Source organism: Lissotriton helveticus, chromosome 4_2, assembly GCF_964261635.1.
Source record: "Lissotriton helveticus chromosome 4_2, aLisHel1.1, whole genome shotgun sequence".
NCBI classification, from domain to species: domain Eukaryota; kingdom Metazoa; phylum Chordata; class Amphibia; order Caudata; family Salamandridae; genus Lissotriton; species Lissotriton helveticus.
This window is the reverse complement of record NC_136064.1, coordinates 95,063,982-95,085,677: the sequence shown is the minus strand read 5'-3', so window position 1 is coordinate 95,085,677 and position 21,696 is coordinate 95,063,982.

The window sequence follows — 21,696 nt, the reverse complement described above, 5'->3', positions numbered from 1 at the left end:
GGAGGGACAGGTCAGGTTTGGGGCCCTCAGGTCCCAGGTTTGCCCAACAGTGTCCATCTGTGGGAGGTCCCTAACTAATTTTAAGGGGGATCCCTCAGGAGTATGTTTTATTTTCACTTGGCTAGTACTACTAGCTTCAGTGCCCTTAATCTGCTGATTGGGAAGTTCTTTTGGACAGGGGGCCCTTTGGGGTCCAACACTGGCCTCCCTGACCTCTACAGCCCTGGGCTGACTGAGGCAGGGTAGAGAGGGGCAGGTTACCTGCTCCAGACTGGGTCCCACCTTGGAAGGGTCCACTGACACCAGGGGTTCTGCCAGGCTAGGCCTGACTACCTCTGTGGCAGTTTCTTCACAAGGGGTCAGATCAGTTCCCTGAGGAGGCTGATCTTTTCCTAAAGTCTGGTGGGAGGGAGATTTCTCTTCCTCCTCAATGCTCTCTGTCTGAGTGGAGTGATCCATAGTTTCAGGCTTCACAACACTATCATCTGTCTGAGTTTGAGCTGTGGCCATCACAACTCTCCCAACCTTTTCAGGAGGGGGCTCCGTTTGGGTGTGGGCTGTTACCATGACAGCCTTGACAACCTGTTCTGGGAAGGAAGTTGTCTGAGATTGGGTTGTGACTGGCACAACCCTCCTGACCTGTTCAGGAAGGACATCTTGGACTGGGGCTGTGGCTATCACTGCCCCACTAACCTTACCATGGGTATTTACCATTTTAGAATGGGTTTCTTGCTCAACTTCAGCCCAGGCTGAGAGCTCTAAATCATTCCCCAGTAGGCAATCCACAGGCAAGTTTGGTGACACTGCCACTCTCTTGTGGCCAGTGACACCTCCCCAGCTGAGATTGACCACTGCCATGGGATGATCTCTCTGTACTCCATCAATATTGGTCACCTGGTATGTGGCACCAGGTAAAAGTTGCCTTGAGGGGACTAGACTCTCAGTCACCATAGTGATGCTAGCCCCTGTGTCTCTATAGGCCTCAACTTTTATACCATTGATGAGGGGCTCCTGTCTGTACTTGCCCACAGTGTTGGGACAAGTTGTGAAGTTGGCAAACCCCATGCCAGTCTCACAGACAAGAGTATCTAAGTTTGGGGACCTGGTTAGGCCAGAGTCCCCAGGAACTCCCAAAGTAAATGCACCCAAATTCTTGGGGGCACTCCCACCACCTGGGGGATTACTACTAGTAGTAACAGGAGGTTTGGGAATGTTACTTGGGGGTATGTTTTCCTTATTGTTATTCTTTGGGCAACTGCTGTCAGTTTTTAAATGACCCACCTGTTTACAGGGATAACAATAAGGTTTCTTCTGGTTGTTGGAAGGATTCTGGGACCCACCCCCCTCAGAGGATTTTTGGGGCCCTGATGTGGTTTGATCTGTAGATTTATTCCCACCCTTCTCTTGAGGCTTGGTTGATTCCTTTTTCTGGTCACCACCTTGGTTCTTGGGCCTAATCCTGGTTCTGACCCATTTGTCTGCCCTCTTACCCAATTCTTGTGGAGAGGTCAGATCAGAGTCTACCAGGTGCTGGTGTAATAACTGGTTCTGACAATTATTTAAGACTTGCTCTCTCATAATAAGATTGTATAATCCAGTGAAGTCAGTAACCTTGCTACCCAGTAGCCAGCCTTCCAAAGCCTTAGTGGCACAATCAACAAAGTCAGACCAGTCCTGAGACTGAGTTTTCTGGGTGTCTCTGAACAGCAACCTGTACTGCTCAGTGGTTAAACCAAACCCATCAACCAGTGCCTTTTTCAGGACCTGGTAATTGTTAGCATCCTCAACTCTAGTAGTGAGGAGCTTATCTCTACCTTTGCCATCAAAGGAGAGCCACAGTATAGCTGCCCACTGACTCTGGGGAATGCACTGCACAGTGCAGGCCCTCTCCAGAGCAGCCATCCATTTCTGGATGTCATCCCCTTGCTTAAAGGGGGGCACTATCTTAGTCAGGTGTTTAGTATCTAAACCCTTCTCTCTATCTCTTGGGAGATTGCTGCCACCAGTGGGAGCTAACCCACTCATCTGCTGCTCTCTTGCCAGGGCAAGCTTCTCTTTGGCCAGGGCAATTTCTTCCCTTTCAATCCTCAGTTCAGCTTGTCTCATCCTAGCTTCATGCTCCCTTCTCTGAGGGGAAGTAAATCTCCTCTGTGGAGGATTCCTTCTCCCCTGAGAAGAGGCATTAGAGTGCAGAGATCTATTGGAGTCCCTAGAAAGAGATCTATCTCTCCTAACTCCAAGGTTAGGCCCACTTCGGGTTAGTACTGGGGGTCCCCCAGATCCTAGCCCAAGTAAGTCTAAGTTGGCCCTGGTTAGCCTTCTGACTACCTCAAGACCTTTGTCTACCTCATCCCCAGAGAGTTCCTCTTGATCCTCCTCCTCAACTGCAGTAGCAATGTTGGGGAGATCTGGATCCTCAGAGGTTCCCTCTAAGGCTGGCATGTTCTCATGTAACTGAGAAAGCTTTCTGGCATCATATGTCTCTAAGAGACCTATCAGAAAGGGAATGGTGGGGTTAGACCCCTGCTTCAGTTTTCTGGAGACACAGATCTGTCTCATCTCCTGGAAACTGAGAGCTGCATATCTTGAAGTGACCTGTGGAGGGTCAACACTGACCAGGGGAGTCTCAGTAGAATCTCCCTGGGTAGACATGCTTTTCTAGTGAGGTGTAAGTGGTGCACTTACCTACACTATATGTTTGCCTACTGATCCCTTGCTAGAGTTGTAGTTTAGGGTGTGCTAGGCCCTAGGAGCTACAACAGCTGGTTCAGTAGAACTCAGAGTATTCTAAGCTAAGTTATATGTACCTTTAGTACTTATGTGATCTTTCACAAGATATTCTTAGGGCATGTGTGGTAAAACAACAGCAAGCTCAAATCCCAACCGCTGCTCACCAATGTGAGAAGTTGGCCTGATGTGCAGTGTTCACTATTCTAGTGATCACTATATATCAGTCCAAACAACCCTTATTGATGATTGGTTGTAAGTCAACCTTATAGACCAGCTATCCTAGTAGCATGGATACGAGCAGTCTAAGGCTAAGACTCTAGAGGGCGTGTTAAGCCAGCTGTTTTACCATCACATTACCCCTTGAACACCCAGTGAAAGGACACCACACAAGTGTTATGAAAATAAACAGTGTATTTATTAGAATCACAACAACCCTGTACTCTTTATGAGGACAGGGTGCTAGGCACACAACAAAACTCTTACGAAAATACTTAAGTTAGCACGTTATACACAAATGCCCGAGGGGCACGAAAAACCATATACTTAAAAAGTGGAATGCGAAATTACTAGCAGGTAAGTACAGTACTAATAGGCTTTGGAATCGCTAGGACTTGACTATAGAATCGTTAGATTACTTCTAGGAGACCTAGGGGACTCGGGTGCAGAGTGTGCACTCTCACGCGGGATGCGGGACAAAGTCTATGGAGGCTAGTAAAGGCAAAGTTAGTGTTCACGGGCGAACCCGACCTGGTAGGAAGAAAACGACAGTGGATCCTGACCCTAGGATAGTGAGGCTATGCTGGGACACCGAAGTGCCGAAGTTACCTAGCCCAGGGGCTGCAGCTGCATAGGTCTGAAAAGACGTCGGGAATCTCGTTGCCGGACCAGGAGCCTGGAAGAAGGAAGTTGCTGGCAGGCGACCAGTGAAGGAAAATTCGATGGATCCAAGCCTGGATCGAGGAAGAAGAAAACCTGAAAGCAGAGGGGACCAAGTTCTTGAATCACTAGCCAGTGATTAAGTGGGCACCAGGATGGCACCGGGCGAAGTCACCGCAGTCAGGTGAGTGGGCGCTGCTGGGCTCTGCAGTCTCTCGGACCAGGAGGCATTGTCGGCGACCAGGATGGAGGTGCGAGCTGTCCCATGAAGGTTCTTGCTGTCGACGTCGCTGGACCCAGGATTGGGCAACAAGTCTTGGCAAATGCAAGGCCCACGCGGTGGACCTAAAATGGCGTCTTGGGTGGACCAGGAGGGTCCAGGGTACTTCTCCGATGGAGGGAAGCAAGGGCCAGTCTGGAGCAACCAGACCAGCAGCAGAAATGTCGTCGGGCGTCGTCAGGAAGGCCACAAGCCAGCGGGCTAGTAGCCAAACAACGCGGTGAGCAGTAAAAAGCAGAAGGGCCCCACGCAGATCGTGGAGATGCTGGGGGGCTGCTCTTCGGTGCTGGAGCTGCTCAGGGTGGGGGCTTCTCGGACCCCAAAGCACTCACCAGGAATTCACTCGGCGGGCTTGTTGTTCAGAAGTCGTGCAGTCTTGAAGATGGCCGGTCCCTCGAGGTCTCGTCACACCCACGAATCTCAGCGTGACTGATGATGCAGGTAGAGGTCAGAGGTGCCAGGGAAGCCGGTTCTCGTCGAGCTGGGCAGTCGGATTCCGGAGGAAGGACTTGCAGCAGACCGCAGTGTTCTGTAGATGGTGCCTGCGGGTGCAGGGTGACTACTCCTTAGTCACAAGGGAGAAATCTTAGGAAGAAGTCTTGAGTTCCTTTCGTGGAAAGTAGTTTCAGGATTCAAAGATGATCTGATTTGGAAGGGGGCCAGTTCCTACCTTTATCCTGTAAAAAGGGGCTGGCACGCGACTAAGTCCTGCCCTAGGGGTGGGACTAGGAGGGGGGTGGTTACACCCACTTCCTTGGCGGGCTTTTCCCCAGCACAGGGTCTGGAGTGACCCTGGAACTGGTTCCAGCCAGCCTATGCACAGTGAGCACCGGGGTGCCACGTGCAGCCACCTTCCTCTAAAGCCCTGCCTACCTACAATACACAAAACCCTGTCTGGGACGGTGCTGGCACCGCCCCTGGCAGGAAACCCTTTGTCCTTATCTCCTGCTCTGGGAGGACTCCCAGCAGCAGGAGGGCAGACTTGTGTCTCGGTGGCAGCATCCATTTTGTGGATGCTAAGGCTCTGTCTGACTTTTAACCGGGTTATAGGTTACATGCATGTCGTGTCCCTCTAGAAGGGTGGGATGCTAACCCCGTCGCCAGAATTGGCGAGGGGTTAGTATTCCAATTCGTATGACACCTTACTCGACATGTTTTGATAAAGCGATACCAGAGTTGGCACATAACCGCGAGGATTATAATGCACTTAAGAGTATATGGTATGCGATATCATGGAAACGGCTAAGGGATAGATCCCGAAAGCCGCAGACAGGCTCAGCTCATGCCAGAGCACCATCTCACACGATTCCAAGCACTCTGCCTTCAGGATTGTTAAGGCCTGCCATAGGAGTGACTGATAGGAGATCTGTGTGTCCATTTTAGGGTTAGATATAGGTATACTATATCTAAAGCAAAGGGTGATTACACCACCTTGCCCCAGCTGTCAAGCAGCCAGTTGTGTCAGATTTGGATGGCCAGCCAGGGGTGGCATAATACATGCTGCAGCCCCTGGTAGGCCCTGGGTACACCTATGCCCTGGGTACCTAAGGTACACTGTACAGGGACTGATAAGGTGACTCAGTATCCAATTTAGATATGTACCTAAGGTACATGGAATCCATTTTACAGAGAGAGCAGTAGGCCTGGGGCCCTGAATAGCAGGGTCCCAGGTCAACTAAGTCAGAAAACCAGCAAAACACCAGGCAAAAAGTTGGGGGCAACCATAGTCAGGGATCTACCTTCCTACAGACAACATTTGTAAAGTTTGCGCAAAGATCTAAAATCATGCGCTACTTTCCTCATTTGCTTGTTGATGAGGAACTGAGAGTAAACCCTAACGCTGTTGGAGATTCGGAACCACTCCGACGTTCCCTGTTTGTATCCATATAGACACTTGTGAAAACGACACACCCTTTGGAGGTGTAGAAAGAGGGAAATTATACAAATTCTAAAGTGCGCCCTTGGGCATGACGTTTAAAAACCCAACGGTCCTCTGTCACCTTTGACCAAGTGGAGTAAAAGTGAGATATTAGATCTCTGACGTTTTTGGAGGGAATAAAGGTGTGTTCCCGGTAATCCATCGTTTCTTAGAAGAGTTTGCCTAGGCTGTACGATGATTGTCTATGTAGGACCTGTTGGTACTGTGCCTATGTGACTGCGTTTGATTTGAGTAACGCAGTTGGTTCTGATTGTAGGAGCCAATACTGGATGAAACTCCCTTGAAACAAAGGACGTGGAGCTACGTCCTCGGCACCACGAAAAGGCTGCGATTCTATATCCCGAAGGTGCGGGCAGTATCTGTGTCTTTTAAGATGGTCTGCAGTGCCTCATCAAAATGCTGGCCAGAAGGGCTCCTCAATCAAAAGAACAAGGAAAGTATAGAAGTCTGAACCTCCTTGCGAAAGACGCAGCATTGAAGCAAAATTGTCTTTCCCAGACCGCCTCTATAGCGAGCTGTGGAAAACCTGTACACGCAATGTCCGCTTCACAGTGTATCATTTCTGATGCACTTCTCTCTCTCCCTCTCTCTCACTCCTGCAGGATCTTCAAAGCGTGAGGCTTGGAGGATTCTGGAATAAGTGCTACTGGCGCCAACATGTCAGAGCACATATGGCGGCATACCTGCCCAACTGGCTTGCAAGATAATCGCTGTACCGCCTGAATAATGACTGAGTCGGGGTAGGCTGACTGAACGAACTTGTTTTTGTGGTTTCCCCCGGACAAGGAGAAAAAGGGAAAAGGGATTCACCGCTCTCTTCATAAGGAGGGGAAAACCTCCAATATTCACCGGAGGTGAATGCAATAGAGCTCCAGTTTTTAGAAGAAGATATAAAGGCAGGAGTAAAAATCCATCACACCATCACGTGGATGTAGCAGAAAGCTGCAGTCGACGAGCTAAATCGTCTACCAAAACACATTGTGCATAAAAGAGAACCGTGTGTGAAACCAACTGTCGACGGGCTCAACCGTCGACGAATCCAATAGTTGATAGGGTCATCCGTCAACGAAGCCAACTGGCGTCGAGGCTGAATGTTGACGAAGCTCACCGTCTACAGAGCTCATCGTCTACAGAGCTCACCGTCTACGGAGCTCATCGTCTACAGAGCTCACCGTCTACAGAGCTCACCGTCTACAGAGCTCACCGTCTACAGAGCTTACAGAGCTCGCCGTCTACAGAGCTCGCCGTCTACAGAGCTCACCGTCTACAGAGCTCACCGTCTACAGAGCTCACCGTCTACAGAGCTCACCGTCTACGGAGCTCACCGTCTACGGAGCTCACCGTCTACGGAGCTCACCGTCTATGGAGCTCACCGTCTACAGAGCTCATCGTCTACAGAGCTCACCGTCTACAGAGCTCACCGTCTACAGAGCTCACCGTCTACAGAGCTCTCCCTCTACAGAGCTCACCGTCTACAGAGCTCATCGTCTACAGAGCTCATCGTCTACGGAGCTCATCGTCTACGGAGCTCATCGTCTACGGAGCTCATCGTCTACGGAGCTCATCGTCTACGGAGCTCACCGTCTACGAAGCTCACCGTCTACGGAGCTCACCGTCTACGGAGCTCACCGTCTACGGAGCCCAGCGTCGACGAGCCTACCGTCTACGGGGCTCACCGTCGACGAGCCTGTCGTCTACGGGGCTCACCGTCGACGAGCCTACCATCGACGATCCACCGTCGACGATCCACCGTCGACGATCCACCGTCGACGATCCACCGTCGACGGGCCACCGTCGACAGGCCACCGTCGATGAGGCCACCGTCGACGGGACATATCGTCGACGAGCCACCGTCGACGAGCCTACCGTCGACGAGCCTACCGTCGACGAGGCCAACTGTCGAAGAATTAACATCGACAAAAACTTCCAGTGGTCTACGAGCCTGTAGTCGACAAGAGGGCACTGTCCTCACTGTGATCGACGCATGCCAGGAGGCGTAGTCACTGCAGAGCAACAGTGACGGCAAAGATTGTCATCAGAGGATACATAGACCGTATCGTCGACAAGCTGGCACATTTTCACGTAGAAAAGTGCGCAGTGTGAGTCTAGACGCCGGAGAGTAAATCTCGTGGGCGTAGATGTGGGAGGCAGACTCAAAGAAGGCCAGAGACCCCTTTATTGTGATGTTACTTCAGCTGGTGAAGTAGAGGAGAAGCATCACTTAAAACGTGAATGTGCAGGACAAAACAAAAATTCCTCCCACATCAGAAGGGGGGTACAGTCTAAGCACAAGAACAACCCCTTCTCCTCTTACCATGTCAGAGACAAGCAGAGTGTTTCCATATACTCTTCATGAGGGTTCACAGGAAAAAATCACAGCTTCCTACAAGTGACACAGGGTCTGAACGTAGACTTCATGTAAGATGACAGTACAAAACTGATATTAAGAAGAAGAAATTGAAGAAAATTGAAGAAAACTGAGCAGAGCTCAGGGAGACTCCCTTCACACGACGTGCAGTAGAAAATCTGAGGTGCTGAGCTCTGAGGAGAAGGTTCTAGAGGGTTGCTGGCGCCTGATTGGCTGTAGTTTGGACCAACATAATGACAATGATAGACTGCAAATGGTTTTTTCCTTTTCCATGCATTCCTATGTAGAAATATGTGTAGGCTTGTTATGCCTTTTTTCTATTACATATTTCAGGTTTTATGTTACATATATATATATATATAGTATATTATTGCTATTTTATTTACCGTGGGACTCCCACTCCGACGACAGGGGATATTCAAGCATGTGAATCTATGAAAGACACCCTAATACTGGAGAAGTATGATTCAAAGGGAAGTAAGACAACTCAGAAGGAAGGAGGTGACATTAAGAAATATTGCACGTATCATCGGTCTTCTTTCATCTTCGAATCAAGCACTATTTTCCAGGTCCCCTGCATTACAGGTCTCCGCAACACTTAAAGTGGGTTTAGCACAGGATCTGTTGTATGTAGACAAAATTCAAATGATGGAGTAGGGGAAGCTGGAGTTGACCTGGTGGTTAGAGAATTTGGATGCATGGAATGGTCATGCAGTTTTTGCGACAAATCCAGATTTGTAATGGAAACCGATACGAGCAGTTTCGGTTGGGACGCAATAAGCAGGAGTCAGAAAATTGGAGGGAAATAGAGTGAGGAGGTGAGGAAAAAGCATATAAACTCTTTGGAGAGGACTACAGGATTGTTTGCTCTATACAGGTTCAAGGACAATTAGGAAGTAATGTCTGTTTTATTGAAAATGGACAATGCAAAAGCAGTTACCTACATGAACAAGTTAGGGGGAAGCAGGTCAAAGAAACTTTTAGAGATTGTGAAAGAGTTTTGTCAGGAGAACAAGATTAATGTACTAGTTCAGTATTTACCAGGGAAGGAGAATATAGCAGCGGATTGGAAATCACGCAATCAGAGACTGTAGCGGGTGGATGCTGAGGAGAGAATGTTTTCATAAGATAGTCATCCTTAGGACATATAGAAGTGGATTTCTTTGCTTCCCGATTAACATATCAAAAATAGATATTTCAACTGGCTTCCAAATTTATAATCAAAGGCAGTGGATGTGTTTACTCAAACTTGGGTAAATCTTAAAGGTTATGCTTTCCCTCAGTTTGCTATGAGAGAGGGTGTTAGTTTAGGTAAGGAGGCATAAGTGTTGGATAGTATTGGTGACACACTTTTGGGCGACTCCAGTTTAGTTTCAGCCAGTGATGGAGTTGGTTGTAGTAGTGCCTCTTGAGTCAGTCATGCAAAGGGATGATAACATGCATAGAGAGAGAGGAAAATCCATGGGTAGGGTCGGGTTTGCTCAATCTTCTAGTCTGGAAGTTATCAAGAGGATTCAAAGGCCTTTCTGGAGAAGCTTCAGAACTGAGCAACCAGTCATGGGCACCAGAAACAACAAAGATATAAAGGGGCATGGAATGTCTAGCTACATTGGTGCATCGAAGAGAATTTGGACCCCGTGAAGGCTGATGAGATAGTGGTAGCAAATGTTTTTGCAGGATTGTTTTCAAAAGATTTTTTGCATAAAACTGTTAATTACGACAGGTCAGCTATTGCAGCGGGTCACTCATTGGTGCATGGTTCATTTATTGGAAAAAGTGAATTTATTTATAGAATTCTTAAAAGAATTTGACTGAAGGTCACCTAGGTCTTGCTGTGAAACTGATTGGGTTGTTAGTGTGATTTTACAGATGCATGAGTCTTGACCATTGAAAAGATATTTAGCTTTAAGAGAACTAACTTAGAACTTGACAATTTTCCTTTGTTTAGTTTCGTTTAGGACAGTATCGGACATTCAGGCTTTAGATATTTCCAATAGATTTTATCAAGAGGAAGGGGTGTTTTTTGAGGTGTGGAGAAGGACAAAGACTGTCAGAATCAATTTTCTATCCAAGATTTGGGAGACACACAAAATATTACGTGGTAAACTGACATAGTACGAGTCACAAATACAAAAGTGATGGTGTGAGTCAACTATAAAGTTCATATGCAAAATCTTATAAAGCAGTGACTGTTGCTACAATTGCAAGATTGGTAAAGGTAGTAATGAAGGAGTCTGGTGGGAATGTTGAGAGATTTCAATCACATTCAGTGAGGGGTGCAATGGCTTCCAAAGTATGTACAGCAGAAGCACATTTGGAAGAGGTGATAAAAGCGGCAGATTGGTCAAATGCTGAAGTTTTTCTAAAATTGCATTTGAAACCTGGCAGCATGTTTTAAGTTATGCATTAAGAGACTTGGAACTTCCTGTCTTGCCATAAAACGCAGTTTCGCATAGCTGTAGTATATGGAGAAATGCGTTTTTTTAAAAAAATTTTATTTATTTATTTTTTTTAAAACCTTTATTGTGCGTCAGAAGTATACAGGTACGGGCCCACAACCATTCCGGCCGGCCTCGAAATCGATTAGTGCACGAAAAAACAGGAGTAAAACAGCCCAGCAGTCACAGAGATGAAAAACAGCAACCAAAGCATGACGTATGAGAAAAGGGACCGCTGGGTTCAGGACAAATTAGGTTAATTTAAAAAAGTTTTTAGATGAAGAGGATCAGGCGCTTTCAATCCAACAGAAGCACATGGCGGGCAAGGATCACAGCAAATTATCAACAAAACGAAGGGTGACAATCGAAAAATCAGCATAAAAAGATAGAGGTATCAGGATGCGAGCACTTATTCACAGTATCTATCGGTCATCGCCCGCCCCATGGACGTGGAACATCCTAACCAATGGTAGTAATAAGACTAACAACAGAAACAAGTAGCAACGCTACACCTAGCACCATATTGACCCAAGAGAAGAAGGAAAAAGTAAAAAGAACCAAGAAAGAGAGGAGAAAAATAAGGCCCATAGAAACGTAAATGAAACAAAAAGCCCCACCCCCCAACCCCCCACCCTACACGCATGCTGAGGCTACGGCCTACCCCCCCCTAGCAGTGTGTCTGTCGCCCAATAAACCAAAACCCGAAATTTAGAGTAAGAAAAGGGAAAAAAAGGAAAGAAAAAGAGTTAATATAACACCGGAGGAGGGCAAACCCAACAGGCTCCCGGACTCCCCTGCCATTAGTGTAATCGCCACCCCAAAAGAAACAATTAACTACTACAGTCTCTTAGTACATGAATAATGGGGGCGAAGCATCACGTAGTACGCCATTAAGCAGGTCGTAGGGAATCGCCAGTCCGCTACCCCTCCAGCCCCACAGACACTAAACATTAGCGGAGCATACTTAGCCCTGGCCCTTTTTTGTAAGTCCCCCGTGCCATGCCCTCAAAGGAGATGCCATCTCCGCAGACAAAGGAAGACAAAATGTCCACGCCCGGCCAGGGCGTAACTCGCCATCACAAAATGGACGCCGCCGGCCACGGACCGAGACTCCTCCATTGTAGCCGATTACTACCAGTTCCAAGTCCGAAAAAGCATACCACCGCAAAGATACAGGGGCGAGGGAAGAGGCGGTAGTCACAGGAGGCAACAGTAGCTGAACCAGAGTCTGAGTCATCAGCGGTGTTGTAGCGGACGGGGCCACCGTCAAATGTTGGGAAAGGCATCCTCCATAACAATGGAGACATGTAGGCAATCCGTCCCAGACACGCACACTATCCGGGATCGTCCATTCCCCTCCGCACCTAGGCAAAACCACAGGATCCTCCTCAAACATAGGCGGGGGCAATTCCTCGCGAATCTGGGGAGCATCCGAACACAGTTGCCCCAGTGTGATCGAAATATCGTCAAGCCTTCCACCAAGCGCCCGGTAGCCATCTCTCCAAGCAGACTGAAAGTCATTCAGAGCGGCAAGGACGTCGCGGCCAGACAGCACAGGCTGGGGCCCCCACATCGAAGAGCCACTCAGCGCCTCACACACGCCCTCACCCATCACTTCAGCGGACAAGGTGCAATGCCCCATCTCATACAGGCACCAGTCTGGCGTTACCAGCTGAACAGGAGAACAAAGGCTGGGCTGGGAGAAGACCGGTCCGGGCAGACTGTTGCAGGAGTATCAAGGGCTTACAAAATGTGGACCCAAAAAGCAATCAGTGGCAGTGGCCATCTCCTTTCTATCGCAACCACCGGCTTAAGTACGGGGGCGGCCAAGGATAACCGGGCAGGGCAGTAAACAAAGCCAAAAGGCTCATCCATCGAACTCCGCAGCCACCGAGCCACCCTGCCGAGGACGTACTCCAGCCGCCCCATGCGACAGCCGGGCACCCACAGAGAGGACCGCTCCGGAGTTGCTGCTTCCCGGTGGGCCGACTCCGCCCAGGTCCTGCCGGACGCCGCCGATGAGTCAGTGCCCGGCCATGTTTAGCCGTCTAGGGCTCGGCTCAGGGTCGTACAAGGCAATCGGTGAACTCCACCAAAATGTCAGTCTGCGAGGCCGGAGGAGACACCGGAACCGCGCATTCAGCCTCTGCGCGCATTCACCTTCACCCCGCTGCCATTCAATGCCGAAATCGTGCTCAGGATCGTCGTGCGGGGCTCAAAGGTACACGGAGCCGGGAGCTTACACGTCCGTGCTGATCGCCATCTTGGCTCCTCCTCTCAAATGCGATTTTATTAAAGACAAGGAGGCTTGCATTACCCCACCCTCGCTTCAAATTGGGAGGGAATGGTTGAAATCTGTAAGCTGAGGAAAAGCATTGGGGAAAATCTTTTGAAATGCCATAATATGGCCGGATGAGAATTTTTGTAACAATGAAATGTAACGTTTGGATAAGACATATTTGCATTTTTTACTGGTCGATTTGCTTTATTGCAGTTACTTAAAGAGCAGTTTTGGATTAGAAGTAAGGAAGGCAGACTGGATAAACCAAGTGCAGCGGCAGAAGATGGAATGTTACAGGGTTTTATAGACTGAATGTTCTTGTTATGACATACAATATTCTAAAAGGGAATTTTGACTCATTTGATGCATGGAAGTAGTAAATAAAAAGTTAATGCATATTGCTAGCCTCCTAGTCTTTAATAAAATCACGATTCTCCACCCACTTAAGCTACAAGAATCGGCATTCTCTTGGCCAAGCTACCAGTGTCTATAAAATAAACTAGCCAAGCTTCCACTTTGAGCAAATTTGTGGCAATCAGTTCAAATGGTTTATATTGCAATCGTTTTCTGGATGCGGTGTTCTAACAAAAGGAACGCATAGAGAATCTCTTGAAAATTCACAACTATCAACACTGCTTTAGATGCAGATTGCCAAATAAGATCTGAAATAGTCTGTGTCAATACTAGGTTAAGTGAAGTGGGACACACAAGAAAATATAAACCAGGCATTATGACTAGTAGATAAAAAAAAAACAATAGCGTATAGACAAAAAGGTGAACCCCTAGAATTAGCTGTGGTCCTAGTGAGAGAATAATGTGCAGAGAAATAAACCCTTCCAACTCCAGGAGAAGGATATGCCTTAAGGAATAGGGGTTGCAATCTTATCAAAGAATTTAACTGCCTTCATATGCCTACTTACATGTGAATCTGATTAATTAAGTGTGAGACGGTCTCACATCGGATTAGGATGGCTACAAGTGAGTTGTTCCATTCACCTTCAATGTATCGAACAAAGATGCCTGTCCGAATATTTGAGACGCTATCCAGATATACGTCTGAGTCATCTAATACTTAAGGGTCCATAATTAAATTTCTGCTTCAAGGAAACATACAGGCATACATCACAGTTCATGGACTTAACACATTTGAATGTTGGTGTTTGAGGATCAAACCCTCTCGCCTCCTGGGAGACAGACCACAGAAAGGCCTTAGAAGCAAAAGTGATGACACTCGGTTCCAGGAGATTTACACGGAGCTGGGCTGCTGACAGTACCAATTAAGATACAAATCCAACCAGTGTAAGAATAGAGATCTGATCAGGCTACAAATCAAGCTCCAGGCTTCAAAAGGACAAAAGAAACAGTCTGGTGTTTCATAGGCATGGTTGTGCTTGGTCTGTCCGGACTCGAACTACCTTGCTGATCAGGTGATGTAGGAACTATTTCAATGCTAGGTGAACAGCTTGACGCTCTAGGTAGTTGATGTGGAGAGTCTGGTGCATGGAATCCCAAAGGCTCTGACCTGTGAGGTCCTTCAAGTGTGCACCCCAGCCTGTGAGGGATACATTCATTGTCAAAGCGATGTGGGGAACAGGGTCTATAAAAGGGCATTCCTTTAACAGTGCAGAGTTCGGCTGTTTTTCAACACTAGATCTTGTAACTAACCTTGTGACTGAGACCACTGTTGGGCAACACATTCCTGTAACAGAAGCATGTGAAAACGAGCATGAGGTACTATAGTAATGCAGAAAGCCATAATGTCTAGGAAAAGCATGACTTCCCTTACTGTGAGCTGTTGATTGATTTCAAAACAGTATATCAATGTTTGCAAATTTTGAATTTTTGCGGTAGTGGGATAAGCTAATCCTAGTTGTGTGCAAGATTGCACCGCAATATTGCGCAATTTGTTGAGGTTGAAGGTGAGATTTGGCTATACTGACATTGAGGCCTAATTGATTAAGTAGATCTATGGTAGTTAGTGTGTGTTGCTGGCATAGATGATGAGGAGTAATGGCTTTGATGAGCCAGACGTCCAGATAAGGGAATACATGGATTGTTCTGTCTGCGCAGATGTGCTGCTACTACTGCTGGGCACTTAGTGAACACCTGAGGTGCAGTAGTGACCCCAAAGGGTAGGACTCTGTATTGGTAGTTTTTTCCTGCTATCATAAATCTTAGATATTAGCAATGTGCTGGGTGTATTGGAATGTGGAAATAGGCATCCTTTAAATCGAGGGCCGCAAGAAAGTCGCCTTCTTGGAGGACTGGGATCACATCTTGGAGTATGACCATATGAAAGTGATCTGACAGGATGTAGTGGTTTAGAGGCCTCATAGGCTGAGAAGATTCATCCTTTTTGGGGATTAGATAGTACAGGGAGTATACTCCTGACCCTTGATGGTGTAGATGGACGTGTTCTATAGCTCCTTTAAGAAGAGCTTGAACTTCCTATTTGAGCAGTGTTTGATGTTCCTGTGATAACCTGTGGTTGCAAGATGGGACGTGGGGGGGTGTGGTAATGAGCTTCAGACAATAGCCATATTGGATAATGTCCAACACCCACTGGTGATATGCTACTGAATGCCAAGTGGGTAGAAAGTTTTGGAAGCGACCCCAACAGGTGTTGCATAGGCGAGGGAAGTCACTGTTTAGTGGTGGGTGTTACCCCGCGTGGGGAAGCACCTTTGCTCCTGTTGCAGCATCTATAGTAAACTCTGGAGGAGGAATATTGATTTTGGCTATGTTGGTAGGAGGTGAGGGCTTTTAAAGTAGTTGTTGTGGATCACCCACAACAGCTGGGGTGGGAAAAGGAGCCCGGAGGTGTAGGTGTTTGAAGGGCCCCCTAGGATTTCACTGCGTCTTTTTTATTTTCTCCAGGGCCTCGTCAACTTGGGCCCGAAGAGATGTTCCGTATCAAAGGGTACGTTTAGGAGGTTTTGTTGTACCTCTGCTTGAAGCCTGAAATAAGCAGCCAAGCATGGTGATGGAGCAGGATGCTTGGGTTAATACCTCTTCTTGCGATGTCGCCAGAGTCTAAGGTACAATGTATGGAGGTGTCTGATATAAGTTTGCCATCTGTGACAAGTTCCTGTCCTTTTTCTGTGCTGATCTGGTAGATGCTGGAGGAGCTCCTCCATTTCGTCCCAATGAACATGGTCATTTCTGGCAAGCAAACAAATTGAGGTGGCAATACGTCAATGGGTTTGCAGATTGGTTCGCAAACACTATTCCCCGCAGCGTTGATGGGATTATATATATATATATATATTTTTTTTTTTTAATCAACCCTGAACGACTTTATATTTTAGCCATAACAGGGTCTTTGAAAATGTTTTACATTTGGCGTAACATGCCCTTTAACATAGGTAAGTAATAGGTGCCCCTATGTGTGGAGGACAGTGTTTTGAAAAGGAAGAACAAATGGTACTTACCTGTAATCTGAGGTTCTCCAGTTTTGGTGTCTTTCATAGATTCACATGCCTGAATCATTCCCCCGTCTGAGTGGGAGTCCCACGGTACATAAAAAAGCAATAAATATGCCATAAAAACCAAAAAAACTTGGTAACAAGAAACCAGGAAGTAAAGTAGCCTAAACTACTAAGAAAAAGTTCCACATGTATAATGACTATCCTAGTCATTATACATGGCCCAAACTACAGCCAATCAGGCGACAGCACCCACCAGAAAGTTCTCCTCAGAGACTCAGGGTCTCAGATTTTCTCGCACAGGAGTGCAAATAGGAGATAAGAGCATAAAGTAGCCTCTGAGGGGAGGTGAGCGGGTTGCATGTGAATTTATAAAAGACACCAATACTGGAGAACCACAGATTACAGGTAAATAACTTTTGTTCTTCTCCAGTATTGGGGTGTCTTTCATAGATTCACATGCCTGAATCAGAGTAGTTAGCAGTATCCCAATAATGCTTGGAAGACGCTATTTGCAATTGTATCTGCTTATAGCAAGCATCTGCAGTCACATAATAGAAATGCTATATATATATATATATATATATATATATATATAACAAAATCGCAATCATCTGAACAGGCACTGAATATAGGCAAAATAATAAGCGTCTGAAGAGCAGTAAAGTGGAGGAGGGAAACAGAGGCTCGGCTTATCTGAAAAGATTGCGGAGAACCGCTTGCCCCACTGAAGAATCAGCATTGCTGGCAGCTTCCAAACAGTAATGCTTGGTGAAAGTATGTCTGCTGGACCAAGTTGCTGCTCTCCTGAAGAGGGACACCAGCAAAAAGAGCAGTCGAGGAGGATACAGCCCTCGTAGAGTGTGCTCTTGAAGTAGTCAGTAAAGGTCTTCCAGCTTGCAGATGGCAAAAGTCAATAGCGGCAGAAATCCATCTAGCTATGGTTTGTTTAGACACGGCTTGTCCTTGCCGTATCTTTCCATAGGCAATAAAAAGTTGATCAGATTTGCGAATGGCAGAGGTCCTTTGTAAATAGAATTTTAAACATCTTCTGATGTCCAGGGTATGCAATGCCCTCTCCGCAGGGGATTGTGGATTAGGAAAAAACATCTTTAAGATGACTGGTTTGTTCAGATGAAAATCCGAAAGCACTTTAGGCATAAATTTTGGGTTTGTACGCAGCATCACAGAATTGGACGTGAATTGTAAGAAAGGTGAATTGACGGTGAACGCTTGAACATCACTGACTCTTCTAGATGAAGTCAATGCTAGCAAAAGAGAAACCATACAGGTTAGAAATTTAAGATCCACCCTGTGAATTGGTTCAAATGGGTGACCCAAGAGCTGCGCTAATACTATATTAAGATGCCATGATGGAGGCGGACGACGTAGAAGAGGAAACATTCTGAATAGTCCCTTGAAAAACTGTTGGATTATCCTTGAAGAATAAAGAGAAATGGATCCTTCCTGACGGTACCTTGAAATGGCTGCCAAAATGACCTTTAACGTTGCATGAGACAAGCCTGATCTCGCTAAGTGCAAGAAAAAAGGTAATATCTGTTCCGGTGTTGCGCGAAATGGGTGAACCCCCGCAGATTGACACCACATGCATACATTTTCCATTTAAGTTTGTATGTCTTCATTGTAGCAGTGCTTGCGCGTTAGCTAGTACCTCCTTACAATTCGCAGAGATATTTAGATGGGCGAATTCACGGTGCTCAGGGGCCAAGCCGCTAACTTCAGAGAAGTCGGATCCGGATGGCAGATTTGACCACTCTGAATGGAGAGGCGATTCGGTATTGGTCGAAACTGTATTGGATCGCACCCTGACAGGAGAAGATGTTCGGTGAACCAGTATTGGCGAGGCAACTTGGGAGCGATGAGAATCAAGCGACACGGTTCCTTCTTCATCTTCCGGAGAACTCTGGGAACCAACGGTATCGGAGGAAAGGCGTAAGCATAAATTTGAGACCAGTTGATCGAAAACGCATTCCCCTGAGAATCTCCGTGGGGAAGCCAGCTTGCGAAGAATAGGCATTTGCTGTTCTTCTTGGTCGCAAAGAGGTCCAGAGCGGGATGATCCCACTGTTGGAAGATCCGCTCCACCGTTGGCTGACGCAGTTCCTATTCGTGTGTAGACACAGTTGACCTGCTGAGGGTGTCCGCTAGAACATTTGAAACTCCCAGCACGTGAACAGCCAAGAGATTGATCCTGTGTCGGATTGCCCAAGCCCAGATCTCTTGGGCTTCCTGAGATAGAAGAACCGACCTCGTTCCTCCCTGTTTGTTTAAGTAATGCATACTTGTAGTATTGTCCGTGCGAACCAATACTGTGGCCCCTTGAATGATTGTACGAAAGGACTTGAGGGCTAGGAAGATGGCTCTTCGTTCTAGCAGATTGATGTGCCATGCCTTTTCTTGAGGGCTCCATTTTGCGCTTACTTTTAGACCTTGAAGATGTGCTCTCCAACCCTCGAGGGATGCGTCTGTGGTGATTGTGTAATTTGGAGCCTCTTGAAGGAACGCACACCCCTTCTTCAAATTTCTTTCTTGGACCCACCAGAGAAAGGCGTCTCGCATCAGAGGGTTGATCCGAATGAGATCTTCGAATGAACCGGAGACTTGTAACCATTGCAGGCTGAGTTTCTCCTGAAGGGGCCTCCTTCTGAGGCCGCAATTTGGTATCAACGGGATGCAAGAAGAAACCATTCCCAGAAAGGACTTCAACTGTCGGATTGAAACTGACCTTTTTGATAGTAATATCTGAGCCATGTTTTGGATTCCTTTCGTTCGATATGAAAGCTTGAACCAGTTGTGTGTCCAAGGTTGCTCCTACGAACGTTTGTCTTTGGGAAGGAACAAGGTGTGACGTGCTGAGATTGATAGAAAGACCCAGCGATTGGAAGAGAGACAGACATCGTTGGACATGGATGTTTGTGTCTGAGAAAGAATTGACCTTGATAAAGCAATCGTCCAGGTAGGGAAATATTTGAATCCCCTCCAGCCGGAGGTGCGCTGTTACTGGAGCTAGGACCTTTGTAAACACTCTGGGTGCCGGTCGCAGCGCAAAGGGAAGGACCTTGAACTGAAAATCCCTGCCAGCCACTCTGAAATGCAGGAACCTCCTGTGACTGGGTAAAATTGGAATGTGGAAGTATGCATCCTGAAGGTCCAGGGTGGCCATGTGATCCCATGCCGACAGAAGATGAAGTATTTCTTGAAGCGATAACATCCGAAACAATAATTTCTTCAAATACTTGTTGAGGGAACGAAGGTCTAGTATTGGACGCCATTCTCCGGATTTCTTACTTATTAGAAAGAACCGTGAATAGAATCCTGTTCCTCTCTGTCCTTGAGGGACCTTTTCGATCGCTCCCTTCTTTAACATCAAATTTATCTGGGAAAACAACTCTTTGAGATGAGGTGGAGGAGGGCCTTTTGGAGGGAAATTTGGAGGAAACGTTTCGAATTCGAGGGCATGGCCCTTGGCCACGATGTCTAGGACCCACCTGTCCGATGTTATTGAGGACCAGTTGGAATACAATTTTGAGATTCTTCCTCCAACTTTTACATGGGACTGCGGCAGTAGCGGTGGAAGGTGATGGCACTCATTGTCTTTTATTGGAATCCTTTCCGCGGTAGAACTTTTTTTCTTGTTCTGGGAATAAGATGTTGTGCGCTGGGCATAAGATTGGTAACGTTGCAACTGGTAGCGCTGATTCCCTTAATAAGATCCGTAGGAAGATTGTTAGTTATAACTTCTATTAGAGGACTATCCACATCCTCTCGCACCCTGAAATGGCGGCTTCCGAAACTGCAAGGTGCCAAGAGATCTGGCTGTTTCAGTGTCCTTTTTAATGGTTTGTAAGGCTTCTTCCACATGTGGGCCAAACAAAAACTCCTCATCAAAGGGCATGTCCAGAATCTTAGCTTGCACCTCCTGACGAAACGAAGTAGCCTTTAACCAGCCTTGTCGGCGTAGGACAGCAGCCCCCGCCAGCTGTCTGAATCCAGTAGAAGCCACATCCACTGCAGAGCCTATAATCTCCGCCGAGCTCCGTTCTTCCTCTTGCAGTATCTTCAGAGCTTCAGATTTTGAAGACTCTGGAGGCATGTCTATGTACGGTGAGATATCCAACCACATTTGTCGGTCGTACCGACCCAGAATGGCTAATGAATTGGCCGCATGCACCGTTGTTGCTGCCATTGAGAGACTCGTTTTCCAATTGAGTCTAGACGCCTGGCGTCTCTATCAGGTGGGGCAGTGATCGGGGATGATGGATTTCTAGCCCGTTTTTGGGCAGCTTGCACGATTACAGAATCTGCCTTTGGGTGTCTTATAAGGCAAGCTGGAGATTTGTCAGGCGCTTTATACTTTTTGTCTAGACGTGGCAAGACTGGAGGAAGAGATGCAGGATTCGACATCACCTTTAGACCCTCCTTCCATATGAACTCTATAATTGGAATCGTCCGTACCGGTTTCCTTGGCTAGTCCTTAAAGTCATAGAGGAAACATTCCTCTTTCTTAGTTTCCATAGGAATATGGAAGAATTGGGTTTCCCTTTCCATCAGAAGGTGAAAACCTCCAATGTCCACAGGAGGTGAATCGGAGGTGAAGGACAAGGTGTCTGGATTTGATATTCATCCCACTCCGACAACAAAGATCGGTCATCTACTTCGCCTTCCTCTCTCTCTTCATCTTCTGATGATTGTTCTTCCGCAGGATGTTGGGAAGTCACTGGCGAAAGAGGTCTTGGAGGCCTGAATTCCAATGTAGAGGCCTGCGCCACAGGTGTAGGAGGCACAGAATCCGCTGATTCTGATGGTGGAAACCAACGGTAATAATCATCTAGCATATGTTGAAGATTTGTAACAATGCTATAGGCATTTGAGCTGTCGGAATACTAGTAGTGGGTGATGCCACATGTTCAGGTGAAGGCTGATCATCCTGATCTTCCTCTTGGTATTTAATGAGTAGTTCTGAAGGACTTGTAGCTGCTCCAAACCTACCATCCAAATCAGAATCTTCCTCAATGTCTTCTGAGTCCAACAATTTGTCAGGGACCTGTAGAGGTACCTTTTGAGGAGACAGGCGCAGTGGAGACAAAGGTTCCAGCCCAGAACCACGCCTTTGTAGCAGAGAAGGCTTCACCGTAGACGTTAAGGCCGTAGATGGTGACCAAACCTGAAGTTCTGTACATGTGGACAATTTTTGCGTTGACGAAGGAGCCGTCGACGGTCTCGTCGACAGAGGCATAAGTGCTGAAGATGATAACGTCGATGAGGGCATGGTCGTCGATAAAGTTGTCTTCAACGACTAGGAGGGCTTCGTCGACGGTGTAGTCTTCGTCGGCGATCT